Genomic DNA, 22,879 nt, shown 5'->3' with positions numbered 1-22,879 from the left:
TGTCTGAAGGGATGGAGCAGTTATTAGCATATATGAAGGCCAAGGATGGTTGTTTTGAATACTTCGAATACTTTGATCTTCAGTATTCAGTGTCAGTTGCAGAATGGAGGCTGTCCTTAATGAATACCAGTGTGATGGGCAAAAAAATGGAGAATAGAATTGGTGCAATGATACATACTTGCTTTACCTCAATTTGGATGACAAATGAATCTGTCTCTGGTCTGCAGCAAAGCATGGTCACAGTCATCTTGTTGTGAAGAAGCCTCAGGACCTTGATGTATTTTTCAGGGCATCCAAATCTGGCCTGCACCTTCCATGTGATTCCACAGTTGACAGAGTCAGAGACCTTAGTGAGATCAGCGAAGACCATATACAGGCCATAGTGTTGTTTTCAACACTTTTCTTGGACCTGGCAGGAAACAGAATTCATAACAGTTGCCCCATAGGATGGTTTGAAATCAAATTGAGATGCTGACAGGACTTCCTCAGCAAGAGATAGGAGACAATTCAGGAGGATGTGGGCAAAGATTTTCCCAGCTGTGGGAAGGAAGGTAGTACCTCGATAGTTCCTACACAGATTTATCTCCTTTCTTGAAGGTAGTCGCAGTGTTGACATTCCTCATATCTCTAGGCATCTCCTCATTCCAAAGAATAAATTTTTGAAGTCTCAGTACCAGTTCCTTGCCACTGGCCTTGAAGATTTCAGCAGGTGTGCCACCTGGTCTGGTAGCCTTGTTTCTCTTGGTTTCCTTGATGGCTTGCAAGACTTCTAGGACAGGAGAGTTGGTGAGGGATTCCCTTTCAGGGTGTTGGGGGACAGACTCAATGATGGCATCCATTGCAATTAACTCACAGTTCAGGAGTGCCTTGAAGTGGATGGGATAGTCAATGGATTCAGTACAGGCCATAAGAATGGCAGTTTTAAACACCTTTCAGAGTTCCTCAGTGTTGCCTTCAGTTGTAGGTACAGCAGATAGCTTTTTGTGAAGACACTGTTGGAGTTCAGTACAGACCTTTGGGTATCGAAGAGATTTGATATTGAAAAGCCTTCACATTGTTTTTGGCTGTTTCAGTGTTTTAGAGCAAGCTGGATGTTCATAATGGATCTAACAAGGTGGTGATCTGTCCAGCAGTTCATTGGTTCCTTGCAAGCCTTGGGTGATATGGGCATCCATCTGATCATGGGCTCTACTAGTAACATAGTCAGGGAGGTGCCAGCGCTTAGAGAGAAGATGTCTTTAGGTGGTCTTGTATTTGTCACTCTGTCTGAAGATGGTGTCCCTAATGACAAGACTGTGCTCTTTGTATTTGCTCAGAAGGAGGATGCCGTTGGAATTAGCCTACTCCTTTTTTCCCAGTGGTGCCACTCCAGAGTTCCTGGTCATGCCTGATTCTGGTGTTGAAGATGCTCACTGATGCCCATGGAGAGCTACATAAGTTGACTAGCAAGCTGATTCTTGATGGCAAAATTGATGCCATGAACATGTCTGTCCTGGGCTGGTTTCCCCTTCCAGAAGGTGTAGCCTCCATCCTCTTCCTTTAGCTGACCCTCACCTTGTCATCTTGTCTCACTCAGAGCTGCAATGCTGATGTTGTATCTCGCTAGTACCCTGGAGATGATGGCAGTCCTTTCTGTTCATTCATTGTCTTGTTTGTTCACCGAGTTGTGAATTGTCCTTGTTGCAAAAATCATTGTCTGCTTATGATGTTTTTAACCACAGAGCGATCCTGCTGGACACCTGGATGTAGTTATCCAGCCTGGAGCAGATAAGACAGCCTAGGTTAAGGACACCTTTTCTGCACCTCCAGCCACATCCCATGTAATGTGAGCAGAGAGGATCTTTTATAGGACTGCTTAGTCCTATTAGCAGCTGCCGAATTGCACCCCTGTCCCAACCTAGGTGAGAGACAACCATCAAGCTACTGCCACCCATGTGCAGATTCATGACTGGAAACTGTTGGATTCATTGGTTCTGTTTCTGTGACCACTGGTCCATTGCCACAGGGCTTTTGGAGGTTGGTATGGAAGAGTGTTGTTTCCTATGATAGAAGTCTGCGTGATTTCATTCAATGTGAATAAGCTGTAGTTCTTAGGATCACCTCTGGAGCTGTTTTTAAAGATGGATGTTATGTTGGCCACCTGCCAGTCCTTTGGCACAGAGGCTATTTGTAATGATAGCTTACATACCATTACCTACAGTTCTGCAATTTTGCCTTCAAGTTCCTTCAGAACTCAGGGGAATGCCATCTGGTCTAGGAACTTAGTATAAAATTTATCAATTTGTTCTAAAACTTCTGTTGTCACTTCATTGTGGTTGAAATCTTCAGACCTATCTACTAGGAAGGATTAACCTGGCATGGGAATTTCCCCAATATCTTATGTGGTAAAAAAAAAAAATATGCAAAGAATTCATTCAGCTTCTCTGCTATGGCTTAATAATCCCCAAGTACATCTTTTAAACCTTGGTAATGTAATGGTCCCACTGATTCTCTCACTGGCTTCCTACTTCCGATGTATTTTTAAAAGCTTTGATGGTTAACGTTAGCATCTCTTGCTGGAACCTCCTCAAATTCTTGGTTTTGGACTGCTTTATTTCTGACATGCTGTGGTCTTTCTAAGTTCTTTTCAAGAAAATAATTATTCTATTATTTTTCAGTAGTCAAAAAATGAGTAAAACTAAGATCTGATATTTTCTGAGGAATGCCTAGAGTTTATTAAGGAGTGTTTCAAGTGTCTAAAGAGTTTATCAGGGATTGTGTCTGAAAAAGGCTGAGAACCACTGCTTTGGATGGACAGGCAGTGCATTCAGTTTGTTGCTATTACCTTTGGTGTATCTGTTTTGTGGATAATCAGTCAACTGGGCCCATTTCTGGTAGCAGACTGACATAAGCCAATAAAAATATTTTATGTCAGTGAAAAAGCACCTCAACTCCTAAGTTTCTGTCATAGTTATCAGCATATTTTGCATCTGCTACTTGTGGAGGTCAATAAGTGATACTCGTTGCTTTATAATGCTCAGCCTCCAGGACAACAAGAAACAATTTGTGCTGAAGAGCAGAGGTTCCCAAACCTTTTCTCATTGTGTACCCCCTTCCAGATTTACCAGCTGCCTGTATACCCCTACCAGCATACTTTTTATATTTTAACCCTTTAAATGCCAATTATTATTATAATGAAAATTAAATCTGCCTTTACACAGTTTCTGCCATGTACCCCTGCCCCGCCCCCCACCGAGATGACTTGCATACATGTATCATAGTTTGGGAACCCCTGCTGTAGGGGCTGCTAATTAGAAATGCAGGAAAAATGAGATGTAGCTGTCCATCTGCTGTTACCCAGTGTTTGAGGATGTGATTTATATGGTTGATATTTTCCCCTTTCAAATCACAGGGTGAAATCATGTCTCATAATGGAAGTCTGTGGGAATTGTGTCATGACTTCAATGGACTCTTTTGCCATTGACTTCAGTAGTACAGTGTGTAGGCTTATTTGGGGTGGCAGTGTCATTGGAAAAGTGATAGTAATGCAGGTGAAGGGCTGACTGAACATCATCAGAGAACCCAACCAAATCTAGTATGTTTTACAGCCCTGGAAAAAAAGCAGCATTAAAAAGGCAAGCTGAATGTTAAGGATTATTAAGAAAGGAATTGTAAACAAAGTGGATAGTATCATTATGTCCTTTTATGAATTCATGGTGCATCCACACCTTGAATACTGTCCACATGTTGAATCTCAGTTCTGGTACCCACACCTCAAAAAGGCTATAGAAAAACTAGGGAAGAAACAGATAAGGGCAACAAAGATGATTAGTGGTACGGAGGGGCTTTCATATGAGGAGAAACCAAAGAGGCTAGGCCTATTCAGTTTAGAGAAGAGGTGCAGGAGAAAGTTTTGTAAGAAAGTAAATAGCGATTTATTATTTACTCTCTTGCACAATACAAGAACTTAGGGTCTCAAAATGAAACTAGTAGATAGTAAGTTTAAAACTAACAAAAGTAAGTTCTTTTTCACACAGCATGCAATTAAAGTGTGGAACTCATTACCACCAGATGTTGGGGAAGCTGACATTTTAGCCAGATTCAAAAAGGGATTGGACAGATTCTTGGAGGAAATGGGCATCGGTTGCTACTGAGCATGGGCGTTAGGGATACAGCCTCTGAATTAAAACTTCCTATACCTTAAATGGTGGAGGCTGCAGGTGAGAGAGGAACAGTGGAAAAAACCCTAGTCATACTAAATTCACTTTCCCTTTCTGCATCCACTGTCTGCCAATGTATGACACTGCATAATAGGCAAGCTGGATCTATGGTGTATGGTCCAGCAAGCTGGGAATTACAGTAGCCATGCATGCATGTTATGAAGGTGTGAATTACAATCTCCCACTCCGTTTTAAAGAGACTAGGGAACTCTGGTGTACTTTAGCCTCAAAAGCTTCTAAGACTGGTACCAAGATCTATCCCAGTTTTATTTTAGCTCTCCACTGAGAGATAATGATTGAAAACATTCCAGACAGTTTGCTTTGCAGGGTTTGCTTGGATAAAAAACTCCTGGGTCAGCCATTCTTTTTTGTAGCAGCTTTGAGTACTATGTTTTTCTCATATGCATACAGAAATACTCTCCCTGAACTTTAAGACTTCAATCTAGGCAATAGTGCAGAAAAAAAGTATTTGACTGTCCTAGTGTGTGCTCAGTCCCATTACCCAGATATACAGGGCAAGCCATTTTACAGAGCTTTTAACTAGTAACTCATGTAATTTGTTCTGCATTGTTTGCCTGTTAATCCAAAAATTACTGTTCCCTTTGAAGTTTGTTTTACATAAAAGAAACAATGCCAGCCTTAGCAATCATGTGTATCACTTTAGAAAGGGATGCTTGCTTAATTTTATTTCGTTTTGCATTTCAGTTGAAAAGTACTGTCTGGGTTTTCTAATTTTTTTTTTGTCTGGTAAGTTATAGCACTTCAAACTTGGAACAGCTTTCATTAAAAAAAAACTCTGCTAGACTTCCTGGCTTTTCTGAAGGCATTTTTATACATGTTCATAACATACAAGGTTTAGTTTAGCATCACAAATAGGTAAAATTCTGGGGAAAGAAAAAAATCTCTCTTTTTCTCTTTCTCCTCCTGCTCCACACACTTCCTGTTTTTCTTTAGTGCCTCATCTTCAAAATGTTGGTTTTGACCAATGAACTCATATGTGGATTCTGGTTCAGTGAAGTGCATAAGTATATGGTTAACTTTAAGGTGAATATTTCTTTGCAGCCTAAACCAGGGCAACTGTTCTGGGGCCAGGGATCTGGAAACTGTGCTCATACCACTACCACTTCTCTCCACTCCTCTTCCCCAAGTATGTAGCCTGGGCTCACTTTCCAGCTGTAGAGGAACTGTGCTGGGGCTGGGGAGCTAGAATCTGTGCCCACGCTTCCCCCTTTACCCCCCAATCCTTCGCCTCAAAGTTTCAGTAAGAGTCCAGCCAGAGAAGAGCTGAGCCAGGATTGCATTGGGGTGGTGGTGGTGGGATTGGAAGTAGCCGTCAGCTCCCCAGGTCTGGCACAGCAGCCTACTGGCTTGAATCTTTAGTTACTTCCCAGGCAGGGAATGGGGAGCTGGGAGAAGCAGCAGTAGTTTGGGTACAGCTCCTAACTGCATAGTTCTAGTGTGGGTGTAGGGTTAAGCCTTCCTTCAGCACTAATATTCCACCAAAGCTACCTGGCTTACACCAGACTGGACCTAGGTTGTTCAGGCCCACAGCTTGAAAAAAGTTGCCAACTCCTGGCTTATAGAATCTACTTTAACTAAGAATACTTTCCTGATTTTGGATGTCTTGAGAGCACTTTTCTTCCTTCTGATATACCTTCTCATATTCATCTTCTTTATACTACCTATCTTATCATCCATATAAATGTCAAATACGCTTGAATTTCACTAAGCTTTTGGTCTTGGTGTCCTAAGTGTAGGTTCTGGTACCTCAGGATCATAACTACAGAGGAAGCATTTTGTATTCTGTTAAAATAAAACTGCTTGCTTTCTCATTCAATTGTCATAAGGTCCCTATTTTAGTCTTGGTGAATGAGGAGGTTTAAAACCTATAAGTAGACACAGGAGCAGTCCAGTATGAGATCAAGGATGAAAGGAAGGAGAAATCCTTTATTTATTTACAATATTGACACTAATGGGTGTGTGTATGTGTGTGTGTATACATATATACATACTTATATATATACACATATATATATTATATATATATATATATAACATATTTCAGTGTTTGGGAATGTTAGAAGAAGTCTTAAGGTGCTGGATTGGGGGCTTGGGGGCTGAGGGCAAATGAAATCGTAAAAAGATGCATAACAAATCCAATTAATCACAATGGGTAAATACTTATACCACCACAGGTGTTGGGATATATTTGTATACTTCTACATGTGTATGTATTAGCAGTGGCCCCTGTGATGGCTGGAGGTAGCTATCAGCCCTTCCATCTCTGGTGAGGTGGCTTTATTTGCTTCCAGCAATTTTTACCCAAAATGTGATAAATGTTGCTGCTAAGTGACTTTAGGTATCCCTAAATTCATGAGTTTGTGTATACAGCAACCCAGAATTGAAAAATCTATCAGATTTTAAGATTTGAGCTCTGAAAAGTAGATGAATAATTGACTCCAATCAGGAGGATTAATGACTTCTCAATAAGTTGATATGGAAAGGTTTGTGATCAAATTTGGTCATGGCTTTTTTGCTTCTGAATAGAGCAGCCCTTAATGAATACGTTCCAAATTTTAACTCAGATGGAATATGAAATATATTTTTAGTCAGTTCCCTGGTGAAATGCATCTGCATTATTTTTAAGAATGCTTATGATAGCTGTCTACTTTAATTTTTTGCCTCTGGAATGTGTCTTGTACTAGCTGAATGAAAGGCTGCTTGCAGACATTGAAAAAAAAAGCAGCGCTTCATTTGAACTCAGTGAGTTCCTGGGCTGAGCCCCGCGTGTATCCAGAAGAAGCTGCAGCTTAGTTGGTAGGGGTGTGTGAAGTGGGCCCTATTCAATTCACATTCAGATTCAGCCTGAATTGGGAACAGTGACTTGATTCGTTGATTTGGATCACTGTCCCTGATTCAATTCAGCTCAGTCCGAATCTAAAGATTCAATTCTGATTCAGAGAATCAGTGATTTGGACATGGACACAGTTTTAAATGTTTTTTCTACATACGTCAAGGTACCAGCATGGCTCGTGAATGCTGTAATGCTGGGGCGGATGAAGCGTCCCACCGGAGCATGGAGGGGCAAACCTGGAAGTGGACCGGAAGTACTTCCGGTCCACTTCCAGGTCCGCCAGGGAGTGTGCACAGGACCCCACTGTACCTCCTTGGTTCTGCTGACCCAGGACACACCAGTTGCTGAGCTGGGGAGTGCGAGGGGGCCTCCCAGCATGCTCTCTGGAGGACCCAGAAGTGGACCCGAACTGCTTTGGGTCCACTTCCAGGTCTGCTGCCGAGTGTGCTGGGGGGCCCCCCACACTTCTGTGGGACACTCCATGCACCCCAGCATTGCAGCACTCATAACCTGCCTGTTACCTAGGGGTATGTAGAAAAAACATTTAAAGCTGTGTCTATGTCCGAAGCTCCGATTCTTTCCAAATCTCTCCAAATCAATTTGGAGCGTTCCAGTTTGTTTCAGAGAGATCAGAGGGTTCTTTGATTCGATTTGGATTCAGAGATTCCAAATTTCCTCTGAATTGAGTCAGGGACTGAAGCTTCGCACAGCCCTATTAATTGGACCTGGCTCTGCAGTGTCTGAATAGTTTGGGCACTTTAGTAGGGCTTTTCTGGTACTTTTATCTAATAGCTAATTGAATCAATTTTAGCTAAAGCACCATAAAAGCCCTGCTGAAGTGCCTGTCTATATAGATTCTGTGGAGCTGGGTTGAAGTAAGATGCTACTTCTTCCAGTAAAGCATGCTTTATTTTTTTTTTTTTTGAATGTGTGCAGGCAGCCAAAGGTACTAAATTAACCGCCCAGGTTATTGGGGTCCTATTCCTCTATAGTACTGAATCAAATTTGACTTGGAGGCTAATTCTTTTGCCATGCCTTTTCAGCCCTTTCCCTCTTTCCTAAAATTACTGGTGGGTCACCCAGCTGGCCAGCGGCTTTTGTAATTTGAGAATTTACCCGCTAGAAACTGAACTGAAATGAGCAACTCATTCCACACAGGTCTCTGACGCAATTGCTAATATACTTACCTCTATTGCTTGTGTTGTAAACTAAACCTAATTGCATTCTAAGACTTGTATTATTTTTATAGTTTCAGTATAAGTTAAAAGAGAAAGCCACTACATTTAGGACCAAACCCAAAGTCTGTTAGAGTTAGTGAGAGTTGTTCTGTTGGCTTCTTTGAGATTTGATTTAGGCCTTTTGTGACCCTGTGACCGCCAGGCTGGAAGGGGGGGGGTGAACCCCCTTAGGAATAGCGGCTTGAGGTGGGAGGGTGCCGCTATTCACCCTGGGACGCCGTTGGTCCGGAGTAGGCATTGGATCATTAGGTTCCCGCCCTGCTTCTCACCCGCCACGACTTGCTGTTAGGTTCAGTAGGACGGCTCCTGGTTACTCCACAGTCTGGGGTCCCTGGTGGTCACGTTGCGGGGCTCCGCCACCCCTTTCACCCCGGCCTCATGCCTCCTCAGGTATCCTTGTACTCGGTGCCCCGGCTCCTGATCCCCACGGCCGGTTGCCTCACCGGCCCTGCCCACCCTTATCTTCAGGCACCCTGGGCCCAGGGCTCCAGGACTGGGTCCCGGCCAAAGCTGGCTTCCTCCCCGGGCCCCTGCCCGGACCTTCCCGGTGATACTCCTCACCGGGTTCCTCGTCTAAGATGAGAAACCTAACCGGCTAACACCAAGCCCTCTGCCTGGACCTTCCCGGTGATACTCCTCACCGGGTTCCTGGCCGCTAGTGTCCGGCACCGGTCTAGGCCCTACCGTGCCTCGTCGGTGCCCTCCCGGGCCCACGCCCTGACCCCAGACCTGCAAGTCCTGCAAGCTGGGGGTTCACAGTCCCAGAACTCTCCGTCGCTGGAACCTTCGTCCTCCGGGCCGGTCCGCCGCTCCCCGCTCGTGGTACTGGGTCCGGCTGCCACAGATGTCCTTCCCTCTGCCTGGGCGGGTGGCCACTCCCCGCCGGGGTCCGCACTCCCGCCTGGTGCGGAGTTGTCTGCCTGCTCCCCTCCGGGATCCTCCACCTCCGCGGCAGAGAGTCCTTTCTCCGGGCCCTGCCCCCATTCTTCCTCGGCGGCCGCTTTTATTGCCGGCTTCCGGCCGCCGGCACTGGCACCGGCTTCTGGCGTAAACAAGCGGCGAATGTCCCGCTCGGGCTCCGCCGCTGCCGCAGGTAAGCTCCGCTCCGTCTCCCTGGGACAGACCCTTTGTCTCAGGGTCTGTGGCCCACTGCAAACTTGATGAATGTTGTCTGGCTCCAGAATATAGATATTTAGGTGATACTCTTCATGCATACACACATGCATACATATACTATGTGTGCTTTTTCTAGTTCAAATTATGTTGCATAAACTGTAAGAAGTTCTTGATACTAGGATTGTAAAGCTGCATGGGACTCAGATGGGACCTGACATTTATACAGTTCATCACTACTGTATATCAAGGGATGCTACTTTCAGCTAAGAATGCATATTCATTCTTTTTTGTTAACCTTTGCTTCAGTGCATTCATGACAAGATTGTATGAGTATGTAGCTGTGTTTTAACAGTTTTTTAATTTCAGTTGTTGCTTGAAGCACTATGCTGGAAATTAGACACTTTTAGTAGTTCAATTATTGTTGATTTATTCATCCCTTTTGTAGATACAGTGCATGTAGTTACTCTAGTAAGGTTATCTAGTTCTGAATGCCAAATACCAAGCTTCAGAGCTTACATCTTGGCAACTATAAGACTTATTGGCTTGGAATTTGTCATGGCACCGGTACTGCCTTGTAGCGTTTGGTTCACTGACTTTCATTAAATGGGGGAAGACAGAAAAGCATAGTGATACTAGTGACATTATGGATTAAACTGCTCAGTAACATTGCAGGGAAATCAACTCAGAGGAAGATAGTTCAGGAAATAAGATACTTCCTGAAAACATTCCCTAAATTTGACTTTTTAATAGAATTCTGGCTTTCATACAATACAAATTGCAGAATGTTATTTGGGGTCAGCATTTTATCAAGAAGAAAAGTTCTCATTTGTATCAAGTGACACTTTTGAAAGAAGAAAAACTTGAATGTTTAATAATGAATTTAAAATAGAGTATTGTTGCTTCATATATAAAAATAATAAATTTTGTTATTTTTGGTATAACTTTCTATTTTGGCCCATTATTCAGCAAAGGATTTAGGCACTTTTTCAATTTGAATTCAGCATATTCCTAAGTATTCTGTCAAACGGGAATCTGGAATGCAGTAACATCTTTTGAATAACATGGGTCAGGTACTTGGCTGGTGAAAATGGTCACAATTCCAATGGCAGTAAACCTATGACAATGTACCTCAGCTGGACAGATGTCCCAACGTTCTTATACTCAGTTTATATTATACATGTTACCTTTATTAAATAGGCTGAATACATGTAAAATATGAATGACCTAGTAACAGCAAGATTAGCAATATTTCATAGATTTCATAGACATTAGGGCTGGAAGGGACCTCGGGAGATCATCGAGTCCAGCCCCCTGCCCAAAGGGCAGGAAGTCAGCTGGGGTCATAGGATCCCAGCAAGATAAGCATCCAATTTACTCTTGAAGGTGTTCAATGTAGGTGCTTGAACCACCTCCGCTGGCAGACTGTTGCAGACCTTGGGGGCTCGGACAGTAAAGAAATTCTTCCTTATGCCCAGCCTGAAACAGTCTTGCAGGAGTTTGTGACCATTCGACCTCGTCATCCCTTGGGGCGCTCTGGTGAACAGACGTTCCCCCAGATCCTGGTGGTCACCCCTGATAAACTTATAGGTGGCCATCAGATCACCCCTGAGCCTGCGCTTTTCCAGGCTAAAGAGTCCCATGTCTCTCAGCCTGTCATCGTAAGATCTGTTTTCCTGACCTCTGATCATGCGCATGGCTCTCCTCTGGACTCTCTCAAACTTCTCCACCTCCTTTTTGAATTGTGGAGCCCAAAACTGGACGCAGTACTCCAGCTGCGGCCTCACCAAGGCCGAGTACAAGGGGAGAATGACGTCCCGGGATTTGCTCGAGAAGCATCTATGGATGCACGCCAGCATTTTGGTTGCTTTACTAGCTGCAGCATCGCATTGCAGGCTCATGTTCATCTTGTGGTCAATGATGACCCCCAAGTCTTTTTCTTCTGTAGTGCTAACCAACGTAGCACTGCCGAGCCTGTAAGGGTGCTGCAGGTTTTTCCTGCCAAGGTGGAGAACCTTGCATTTATCGGTGTTAAACACCACGAGGTTCTCGTCTGCCCATTTGCTGAGCTTGTCCAGGTCAGCCTGGATCACCCGCCTATCTTCTGGCGTGGATGCTTTGCCCCAAAGTTTGGTGTCATCGGCGAACTTGGCCAGTCCACTCCTAACTCCAATGTCCACATCATTAATGAAGATGTTGAACAGTATGGGTCCCAGGACAGAGCCTTGAGGGACCCCACTGGTCACAGGGCACCACGATGAGTGACTGCCATCAATCACAACCCTCTGGGTCCGACCACAGAGCCAATTTCCCAGCCAGCGGATCATGGTGGAGCCAAGACCACAACTGGTCAGTTTGGCCAAGAGGTGATCATGGGATACTAGATCAAAAGCTTTTTTGAAGTCAAGATATATGACATCAATCTCTTCTTCCTTGTCCAGGTGATAGGTCACCTGGTCGTAGAAGGAAATGAGATTGGTCAAACAAGACCTACCCGCAACAAACCCGTGCTGGCTGTCCCTTAGAATGTTAGCCTGGGCCAGTCCCTCAAGGATGGCCTCCTTAATAAACTTTTCTAAGATCTTCCCCAGGATAGAAGTCAGGCTAATGGGCCTGTAGTTAGCCGAATCCACTCTCCTCCCTTTCTTGAAGATCGGCACCACATTGGCCTTCTTCCAGTCTTCGGGCACTACACCAGAGCGCCAGGAGTTTTCAAAGATCCGTGCCAGGGGCTGGGCTATGACGCTCGCCACCTCCTTGAGTACCCTGGGGTGCAGGTTGTCAGGGCCAGCTGACTTGAAGGTATCCAGCTTCTCAAGGTGTTCCTTCACGAGGTCAGCATTGATGGAGGGTAGGGGATTCCCCTCATCCAGATTTCCCTGTCCCATAGCAGGCATGGGCATCACGTGTGACTGATGAAAGACTGACACAAAGTACCTATTTAATAGGTTGGCTTTTTCCTGGGCGTCAGTTGTCAGTTGCCCCATCTGGTTTAGCAGGGGTCCAACATTGCCCTTGCTTTTCCTTTGGCTCCCCACATACCTGAAAAAGGACTTTTTGTTGTCCTTGATGCTTGAAGCTAGTTGGAGTTCAGTTGCAGCCTTGGCTTTCCTGGTTTGCTCCCTGCAGGACCGGACCAGCGCGGAGTAATCCTCCTTTGAGGTGAATCCCGTCCTCCATCCTTTGTAGGCTTTCCTTTTTAGCCACAGTAGGTCTGCTAGGTCTCTGGAGAGCCAGGGGGGCTGCTGTGCCTTCCTGCTGCCTTTCCTCCGTGTTGGAATAGATTTAGCTTGTGCACTGAGGATCGCTTCCTTGAGAAGCAACCACTCTTCTTGAACTCCCATCTCCCTGGGGTCATGGTCCCTGAGGGCCTGACCGACTAGCCTCTTGAGCTTGTCAAAGTCGGCTTTTCTGAAGTCAAGGACTTCTGTGTTGCTGACTGACTTGCCAGCTTTATGGCGGATGGTGAAGGTGATCAGCTCGTGGTCGCTGTCACCCAACTTCCCATCAATCACTAGGTCGCCGATTAGGTCATCCCCCGTAGCCAGTACCAGGTCAAGTAGCGCTTTGCCTCTCATTGGCCCATAGACTTCTTGGGTCAGGTAGAGGTCATCCACGCATGAGAGAAAGCTTTGCGCCCGCTCAGATTTAGCTGAGTGATCTTCCCACGAGATGTCCGGGTAATTGAAGTCACCCATGACAACCAAGGTCCTGGAGCAAGCGGCCTCAGTCAGTTCCCGGGCGAACTCGTGGTCAAGCTCGGGACTTTGAGTGGGAGGTCTGTAGTAGACTCCCACCGTTGTGTCCCCTGTGCCGAATTCCCCACGAATTTTTACCCAGAGGGTCTCTAGCTGTCTATGCCGGTCGCCAACATCAGCTTGCAGGGACATGTAGCTTTCCTTCACATAGAGAGCTACACCCCCGCCCCTTTTGTCAACACGATCCCTCCTGTACAGGGTATAGCCCTCTATACCCGTAGTCCAGTCATGGGTGGAGTCCCACCAGGTCTCCGTTATCCCAATGACATCATATTTCTTTGCACTGAGCAGGAGGACGAGCTTGTCCTGCTTGTTGCCCAGGCTCCTGGCATTAGTGTACAGGCAGGCAAGTGTCCCCTTGGGGGCTCTTGCCTTGCCCACAGATTGTGCCAGGGCTGGGGCAGGGGTGAGCTCCCTTAAGTGTCCCCTTAAGTGCCTTGGTCCGCTGGCTTTGCAAGGGCCGTTCAGCGGGCCAGCAGGGGCAGTAGTCCCCCCATCCCCCAGCGGGCTTAGTTTAAAGCCCGGTGGAGCAGGTCAGCCAGCCTGGCTGAGAAGAGCCTCCTCCCCAGGGGAGAGAGGTGGAGGCCATCTCTTCCCAGCAGCTCACTGCCTCTCTCGCCAAAGAGCGGGCTGTGGTCATGGAAGCCAAAGCCTTCCCGATAACACCAGCGCCGCAGTCTTTGGTTCACCACGTGGATCCTCCTTTCCCTCCTCAGCCCATAGCCCGAGACTGGGAGGATCAAGGAAAACACCACCTGAGCTTCCAGACCCCTAAGCCCCACTCCCAACTCCCTGTAGCGCCTCATGACCTGGCTGGGGGTGCTCCAAGCCGTGTCATTGGTGCCCACATGAATAAGGAGCATGGGGTAGTGGTCTGTGGGCCGGAGGAGCTGCGGGATCCTCTCCGCAATGTCTCGGATGCGGGCCCCCGGGAAGCAGCAGACTTCCTGGGCTAAGGGGTCGGGGCGGCAGATTGCCCCCTCAGTGCCCCGCAGGATGGAGTCTCCCACAAGAAACACCTTATGCTTTGTCTTGGGGAGAGTGGGGCCAGTAGCTGCGGTCAAGCCTGGGTTGCCTGTGGGAGCTGGCAACTGCGTGGGCTCTGCTGGGGCTGCAAGAGGTGCGAACCTGTTGCTAAGCTCCGGCGGGGCAGCGGCCTTGGTGCGGCGGGCTTTGGGGCCCTTGACCACCTTGGTCCATGCCCCTGACTGGGCAGAGCGGGAGGTCCCAGAGTCCTCCTTAGTCGCGGAGGGAGACGGAGCTCTCCCCGGCGGCTCCCGGGGGAGAAGGGCCTGGCAGTAGGAGTCTATCTCCTGCTCACAGTCCCTGATGGCACGCAGTCTCTGGACTGTGGCCTGGAGCTCCTCCAGCTGGTGCACCAGAGACCCCAGTACGGAGCAGACCCCGCAAGTGAAGGGGGCCATGCTCCCGGGCCCCATAGCCTGAAAAAGGGACAGGCAGCCCCCACAGCCAAGAGCCAGGGGCTCCATCTGTGTGGAGCCCGAAACCATGGGCTCCATCTGGGTGGCCGTCTCTGAGGTGCCCAGTGGAGGGGCCGGAGAGCCCGAGGGGACCCTTGGGGTGCAGCGCGTGCCCATCCATGTCATGCCTCTGGTAGGCTGGCTATGGCTGGGGCTGGCTATGGCTGGGGGGGGGGGTCGCAGGCAGGGTCTCATGCCCTCCCCTGCACGAACTCCGCGCTAACTCAAGCGCCTGTTTACGCAGCCTGTTCGCGCGGCTCCGGTGGCGGGGCTCCCTGGGGGGCTGGGCCAAGTAGGGGCCTGGGCGGGGGCTTGACCCGGCCCGGCACCAGGCAGCGGCCTCCTCCCAGCAAGCAAGGAGTTAACCCCTTCCCACCACGAGCCCGCTTACCTCCGGCTGTGCTGGGGATTGGCAGGGGGCTCGGCGGCTGCTGAGGGGGTGTCTGGGGGGCTTCGGGGGAGTGGGGGCGCAGCGGGATTCACCCGCGCGTCTCTCACCGCTCCAGAGCCTACCTGAGTGTATCTTATGGAGTATCTGCCGTGATCACCTTTTAGGCACCCTTCCAATAAGCCTAGTTCAACATTTCAAGTAGAACATCTGAGCACAAAGTGGGTGACTATATTAATTTCAACAAAAATGATCAATTGTACCTATTGACATCATCATGCTCTTTCCCATGCTGTCTCTTACACTTGGGGAAAATTTCCCTTCAAAATTTGCTGACTAGCACCTTACCCACTCTGAATTCCTCCTGAAAAAAAAATCTTTGCCTCAGTGCATGCAATTCACTATTCCCTGATGTTTAAACTGGCAGGCACTTATATCTATTGAGACTTCCATAGGTCATTTGTTCATACAGTATCTACCTCAATGAGGAGTCCAGTTTCTGTTCCTTAGACACAATCAAAGTCTAAGTCTTCCTGAAACTAACAGCCCTTTGTAGCTAGCATAAGTAAGTCATGCAGATTTCCATAGCCAACAGCATAAAAGGGAGTATCACATCTGGACAACCAGCCTGAATGGCAAGGTACCCACACACAGCTTTGTCAACTTCAAGCAGTCTTTGACATGAGTCTAGAGAAAGGCTTGAACTCGCATCTCCAGAGCTGTAGTGAAGTACTTTCATTGCTCTGCCAGCACACCCCACAGCACTAAACGCAATATTACATTTAATTATATTATACAAAAGTTGCTAGCTATATAAAGCACTTCTATAATGTGTTCTAATATGCAAACACATGTAATTAATCTAAAGGGTATATTTGGTGTAGACTTGCTGCTCTCCAAACCTCCTGCATAGTAGCAGTTTTTTTTGATTTTTGTTTTGTTTTTAATGAGGGATTACATTATTTTGCTAGCAGGTCAGCCACTTCATACTTAAGTGCAGCCAGGATTCTTGGATATATCCCATCTGGGCCTGATGATGACTTACTGGTTTCCAAATTATCAACTTGTTCCAGCACCTCTATTTCTGTCACCTCAATCTCAGATAGCACATCGTTTTGATTACTAGGAAGGAACAGTTCTGGAATAAGAATTTGCCTTACATCTTTGGTGGGGAAGATGCATCCCCTAATGCAGACTAATGCATCCCCTAATGACTCAGTTGGCCCACTGTATATTCAATAAATGATGGCGAAAGAATACCACTATTTAAAATGGCAGGTCTAGTAAATGTTCATATGTAAATGTCTCTAAATACCTATTTAACCTCCTAAATAAGAAATGTCAAGATGTTGAGACATGTGACACTCCCCTGCAAATCAGGCCACTCTTAGAAGCTTGATATAGGAATTTCTAGGTACATCTACATGTGCAGTTAATGAGACGCAATAAACTCCAGAGCAGCTTGAACTGCTTCCAGGCACAGTGCCTACACATGTGCCCAAGACAGCAGCTATTTGAGCCAGTGCTTTTTAGCGCTGTAAATTACCCCGCAACTAATTAGTCTAATATGCGGCAAAACGCATGGGTAGACATACCCTCTGGCCATGTCTAGACAAGATGTTGACTGTGCAGTCATTTCTGTATAAACAAGTACTAAATGACTGCTCAGTAACTGGAGTTACTGTGTAGTAGGGCCAATGAATGTCTTTTTTGTGACACTACTGCACATTAGCCTAATACTATTGCACAGTAGCATTGCGTCATGGTTGTTGCCACATGATACTATTGCACAGTAGTAATGGGCAACTGTGCAGACAGCATCTTGTATAGACGTGGCCTTAGTGTGTAAATAGATGTTTGTGTTGAAAAGTGTATTCCTTTATCAGCATTTACTTTTTTGCTATAACATATGGGCCTGCCTATTCAATAGATTAATGTTTATTTTTCCTTAATATGTAATTCTTGTTGCTGTAACTTCTCTCATCATGTCCCAAAAGGCTGTTGTTATTGATCTATTATATATTTTAGTATTCTTTTCCTAACTTGTCTTCTTTGTATATGAGATTTTTAAAAATCAGATTTCAGCATATTTCCTTTTGTTTCCTTAGTAGCGTACCTTAGTTTTTTGGGCAGTTGAAAAACACATATTGTTATACAAGTTACAGGACACTATTTAATCCATGTTTGCCAGTGACTGAATTATACATGGGTGGCATAGCGCATATTTGGTCTTTCATCCTTATCAGTTAGTTCATCATTACTTTCAATATGTGGTGAAAAATATGACTAACATGATGTGTAGTATAAATAGACACTGCAAGTTGAGATCATTTATGCATGGTTTGAATTTTGATGAAATTTTATATTGCCCTCTGGGCTAAACACTTAACCTAAGTGATTGTCCCAATAATTTCACTGAATCAAACCTTTTGAGATGGAAGTTTTACCTTTCATTATCTTCTGAATTGTTTACTATAAAGCTTTCAAGGAGTGTCAGGAAGCAAATTAAAAGGATACACTTGCTGTTTATCAGTGGTTCAGTAAATAATTATTTTATCTTTATAAATGAATTGAGATAGAAAGTACTTTAAGTGAAAAGATTATATTTTTAATATGTTGAAGTCTACCTTTTTTATTTTCATCATGATACTTGGATGTGTACCAAATGCAAAGATATACTCCACTCTGAAGTATTTAATCTGTAGCAATAATAATGAACTGCTATTTTAAGCTTTCTTTCTTCCATAAGGAAATGATAGTATTTCACAGATCTTCTCTTTGCTATATTTTTACAAGCAATAGGTTAGCTTAATTCTCTAGTCAGCTGGGTGTAAGTTGGCCTAGTTTCATAAGTTATATTCAGAATCTTTTTATTTTATTTCTAAACACTGATTACATCTATACTTCCACCAGTCCTTTAGTTAATGGAAATATATATTGGATAACATTTTCAACCAGCCTTTAAATGTGCAGGTACAGATTTTGAACCCAGACCTGTTGATTCATGTAGATTGCACAGTTAGGGGCAACTGCTAAAATTGCACATTCAAAGGAAAGTGTACATATCCACACACATACAGCTTTGCATGCTATTTTGGGATCTCAGAATCAGAGGCCATAACTAGAGTGTCTTCTGATGTGGAAGTGTAGGCACTTTGATATTTAATTAAAGTGCTATTTAATAGAGGTGTGCGAAGTGGGCCATATTTGATTCAGATTTGGCCTGATTCAGAGGACAGTGATTCAATTCATTGATTTGGATCACTGTCCCAATTCAATTCAGCCAAATCTGAAGATTCAATTCTGATTTGGAGAATCAACGATTCAGCCATAGACACAGTTTTATATGTGTTTTCTACATATGTTGAGATACCAGGCATGGCTTGTGAATGCTGAGATGGCGGGGTGGATGGAGCATCCCAAACGAGTGTGTGGGGGGGTCCTCTGTATGCTCAGCAGTGAACCAGAAGTACTTCTGGTCCACTTCTGGGTCCACCGCTGAGTGCATGGGGGACCCCCTCCCCTCACCTGCCTGGCTCGGCGATTGGCCTTGGGGAGACCCTGGGTGCCCTTTCAGACCCAGGAGGCAGCAGTTGCCGAGCCAGAGGGTGGGGGGAGGACCTCCATGAGCTCCACAGTGGACCCAGAAGTGGACCGGAAGTGCTTCTGGTCTACTTCTGGATCTGCCATTAAGCATACTGGGAACTCTCCCTCTCCCCAGTGCTCCCGTGGGATGCTCCATCTGCCCCACCATGTCAATGTTCACAAGCTGCCAGGTATCTTGAGGTATGTAGAAAAAACATATAAAGCTGTGTCTGTCTGAATTATTGAATCTCTCTGAATCGAATTGGAGGCTTCTGATTCAATTCAGGTTTGGAGATTCGGCTGCTGAATCAGACCAAATCCTCCAAATTGAAACAGTGACTGAAGCTTTTCACAGCCCTACTAGTTAATTAATTAGAGTCTCTTTCTTTGCTTATATTTTGAAATTCCTAAGTTTTAGACTGAAGAGAACAATATTTGAGATACTGAAAATGTAAACAAATAACAAATTATGTTATGTTTAAAAAAACAGACAGATGAAAGCATAGACTAGATTAAAAGCATAGACTAGATTATTCATACGTTAAACAAAGGTATAAGTTAAGAATGAGTGGTTTTGGTGATATGGCCATATAAATAATGACACCATTATATAACAGAATCAATTCAATTAGCATGGTTTATAATGGGAACAACTTCTTGTCCCATCCCATGATCACAGTATATAATGTAAGATTCACAATAGTTGTGAAATGAACCCTTGTCATCAAAGTTACATGCACTATAATGACATTTTAAAGATGCCTTTAGGTCATCCAAGGAATCTTAAAATTGGCACAGCATCGTTGACTTTTATAGAGTTGCCCCTGCATTTACTGGTGATGAATTTAGAAGACTCTGATTATATTTCTGTTCTGTATATTATAATGAATCCAGGTTTATATTTATATAAATAGTTTATTCTTAACTTAAATCTTTTAATTGATACTACTTTGAGAGATACAATATCCTGGCATTTATTTATCTGGCATTAATCATCTTCAGTTGTGTGTTGTATTTTAAAAAATATGTAGGTCTTTATTGGTATCTAATTTTTAATTAATAAAAATATCTATATGTAGATTTTTATCTATATGTAATGATTTTTGATGCTTAAGAGTGAAGAATGTACTATTATAAGGTAAAAACAATCATTTAGTATTGACATATTGAGTATGACTGTAATCCAAATAATTGTCCTTCAGTTGGTTAACAAAAAGTGGCTTTACTTGTTAAGAGAAGTCATTATAGTACAACGTTAGTATCTTTTACCATAAAAGTGTCTTCTGTTGTTTTCCTTCTGTTATTCTTCACAGATTATGTGCCTATAATTCTGGCAAGTTGTTGTTCAGATTCTCCCCTCTGCTTGTTATACTCCTTTTAAAGTCAAAGAGTTCAATTTGGAAATATTTCCATGGTCCCTAATGTTTCCATTTTCCTTGATACATAGACTGGTTCTCCTGATAAAATTATACTTCCCATGCTGCACCATGATCTCCACTCCATGAGGGACAGTAGCTGTATCATGGGATAAGAGTCCCGGCTGTTGTGCATCTAGGAAGTGTAATTTGGGTGAGGAACTTGCCAGGAAAGCAGCCTGTGGAAACAAGGACACTGAATTACAATTCCCATAAAGCACTGTAGTGGAATTTCCAAAAAAAATTATTTATTTCTTAACTTTAGTCCTAACACTTTTCCATTTTCTGAATTTTGTATTAAAGAAAATCATAATTTGCCTGTGAGGCAATTTTTCTGACAATATTTATTGAGAAGAATTCCAGTTTTTTAATCAAAAACACATTCTTGATAGATAATGTTATGAGCATCCATAATGCAAACTCTTTCAGTGGTATGCAGCACCCTCTGTGCCCATTAATTTAAATAAGCTCATGACCTAGTTTATCTCTAATAAATTGCAACCTCTTTATGAACCAAATTTTGTGAGTATTGTCTTCATTCCTGCTGTGTCAAAATAATTTGTTTTGGAAGCATGTAGCAATCAGATCCAAATGCCCTCCACCCCCAACCCACCCCTTTGCCTCCTCTGGTTGTGTGAAACCTGGAAAACAAACTAAGGGTACTATGCCAGAAGAGAAGAAATTTATTTTGGGGGTGGTCTTGCACAAATGTAAAGACAAAATAAAATAATTGGTAGTTTGAAGAGCCCCTGAATGTATTCCAGTTTCCCCATATAGTTTAGATTGTTTAGTGATAGGGTGACTATATGTCCCAGAATGGTTGGGACAGTCCTGGATTTCATGGGCTATCCCAGCATCCTGGCCAGTTAGTAGGAGATGGAGCCCGGTTCCCCAAGCACCCATCACACGAGTTTTGCCTGCCAGCATTTGGGGGTGCAGGGCCCCAGAACCCCCCTGCACCTATCTCCTTGACAGCTGTCAGGTGTCGTGGCTGCAGCAGGGACCACCATCCCTGCAGCTGTCACCCTGCTGCGCCTTAACACACACACCCATGTCATGAGTTTTGCTTGTCCACAGCTTGAGGTGGAGTTCCCCCCAAACCCCTACACCGATCTTCTTGAAACTTGGCAAGCTTTGTGGCCTCAGTAAGAGCTACCAGCTCTGCAGTTTTGACCCCCCTGTGTTGTAACACGTAGACATGACAGGAGTTTTGCTTTCAAGAATGTGGGGTATGGTTCCCCCCAAACCCCTGTACCAATCTTCTTGAAACTTGGCAGGCTTTGTGGCCTCACCAGGGGCCACCCTTCCTGCAGTTTTTACTCCCCTGTGGTGTAACACACAGTGGTGACATGAGTTTGGCTTTCAAGAATTTGGAGTACAGTTACCCCCAAACCCCAGCACCAATCTTATTGAAACTTGTCAGGTTTCATGCTCTCAGCAGAGGATACCATCCTTGCAAGTTTCATCCAAATAGGACAGAAAACAACAAAATTATAGATATTTCATTGATTCCCCCATTATACCCTATGGCTGGATCTCCGAGGCAGCTCTGAAGCTTCGGCTGGATTGAGGTGGAAACCTGGTCCAGAGCTCCAGATCAGATCACTGCCATCCAAAATGGCCAGATCCGAAGCCGGATCGGATCACTGCCAACTTGCACAGGCCTAGTTGCTGCAGGCAGAGGCTGCTTGCACCCACTGTACCTGGCCCAACTCCTGCTGAGCTGCGGCTGGAGGAGGGGTTTGGGCTGGGCTGAGCACTACTCCTCCTGCCTGGGGCAGGGATCAGCTGGAGTGGGGCAGGGTCTGAGAATGAGGCTTAGGCACCTGCATGGGGTGGCCTCAGACAGATGCCAGCAGTGAGGGAGAGGAGCCTTTCCCAGCTGGGTCCAATCTCTGCTCACAGGAGATGGAGCTCAGTTACATGTCTCTGTGCTGTCCTGCTCTGCCCCACTATCAGGCCTCCTAAGAACCATGGGTTTGTGTTTATTTGTGTGTGTGTATCTGCATGTGTGTGCATGCATGCATTGGCAGCTCCCCCCCCAGTCCTGAATCCCCTTAACCCATCCCAGATTTCCTTAACCACAATATGGTCACCCTATTTAGAGACCATTTCTAGCTTCACTTTATTACTTATGTTGTGGTTTCTCTAGCTACAGCCAAAGATCTAGTCCTTAAGATTTGAATTTTCCTTTACTAGCCTGAAACTATATTAGCCTATGATCCATTTGCCTAAGCTATTCTCACTTTGCTAATAATCATTAATAACAATAATCAGAAATAAGCTTAGCTGTACTTCACATACCATAACCCCTTCTCCAAAATATGTTAAATGACTAATAAAAATGAGTTTTATTACTAATTCTGAAACTCAAATGGTGCAGATAAAGATTTAAAAATGTAAATTAAAATGGGGAATGTTATTGTGAAGTCAGAACCCCCACTGATAAAAACTAGAATAAATAAGAGTTCCAGTTTATACCAGTCAAGGGTTGGAATCTTTAATGCACTTACAAGAGGAAACCTTCAATATATTGAAGGTTTTGTGTCAAAATATATCCTTCACACGAAATTATTTTATTCACCCTTATGTACAGTGAGATAATATGACCAAAGGGTTACATCTATACCACACAATTTAGTGCTATATAGAAATATCCCTGCTAGCTTATCAGCAAAATCAATGTGTGGGGAGAATACTGCAGTAATTATTGTTTCTTATTCCCAACAGGGCTGTGTGAAATGGCACTGTTTCATTTTGACTTGAGTGTCGATGTTTTGACGGAACAGCATTTCATTTCGAATTTTATTTCGATTTCAAACCACTGTTCCATTTCGCTTCATTGAAA

The 22,879-nt window shown here is 44.7% G+C and overlaps 1 protein-coding gene across 1 annotated transcript in view; it reads left to right on the top strand.

Moving 5' to 3' along the window:
• Positions 1-22,879, top strand: part of LOC149868802 (uncharacterized) — a 300,950-nt gene that overhangs the window by 153,105 nt on the left and 124,966 nt on the right.

Source organism: Crocodylus siamensis, chromosome 3 (assembly GCF_052110815.1).
Source record: "Crocodylus siamensis isolate JL-2025a chromosome 3, ASM5211081v1, whole genome shotgun sequence".
Lineage (NCBI taxonomy): Eukaryota > Metazoa > Chordata > Crocodylia > Crocodylidae > Crocodylus > Crocodylus siamensis.
This window is presented reverse-complemented; position numbering and strand designations above follow the sequence as displayed.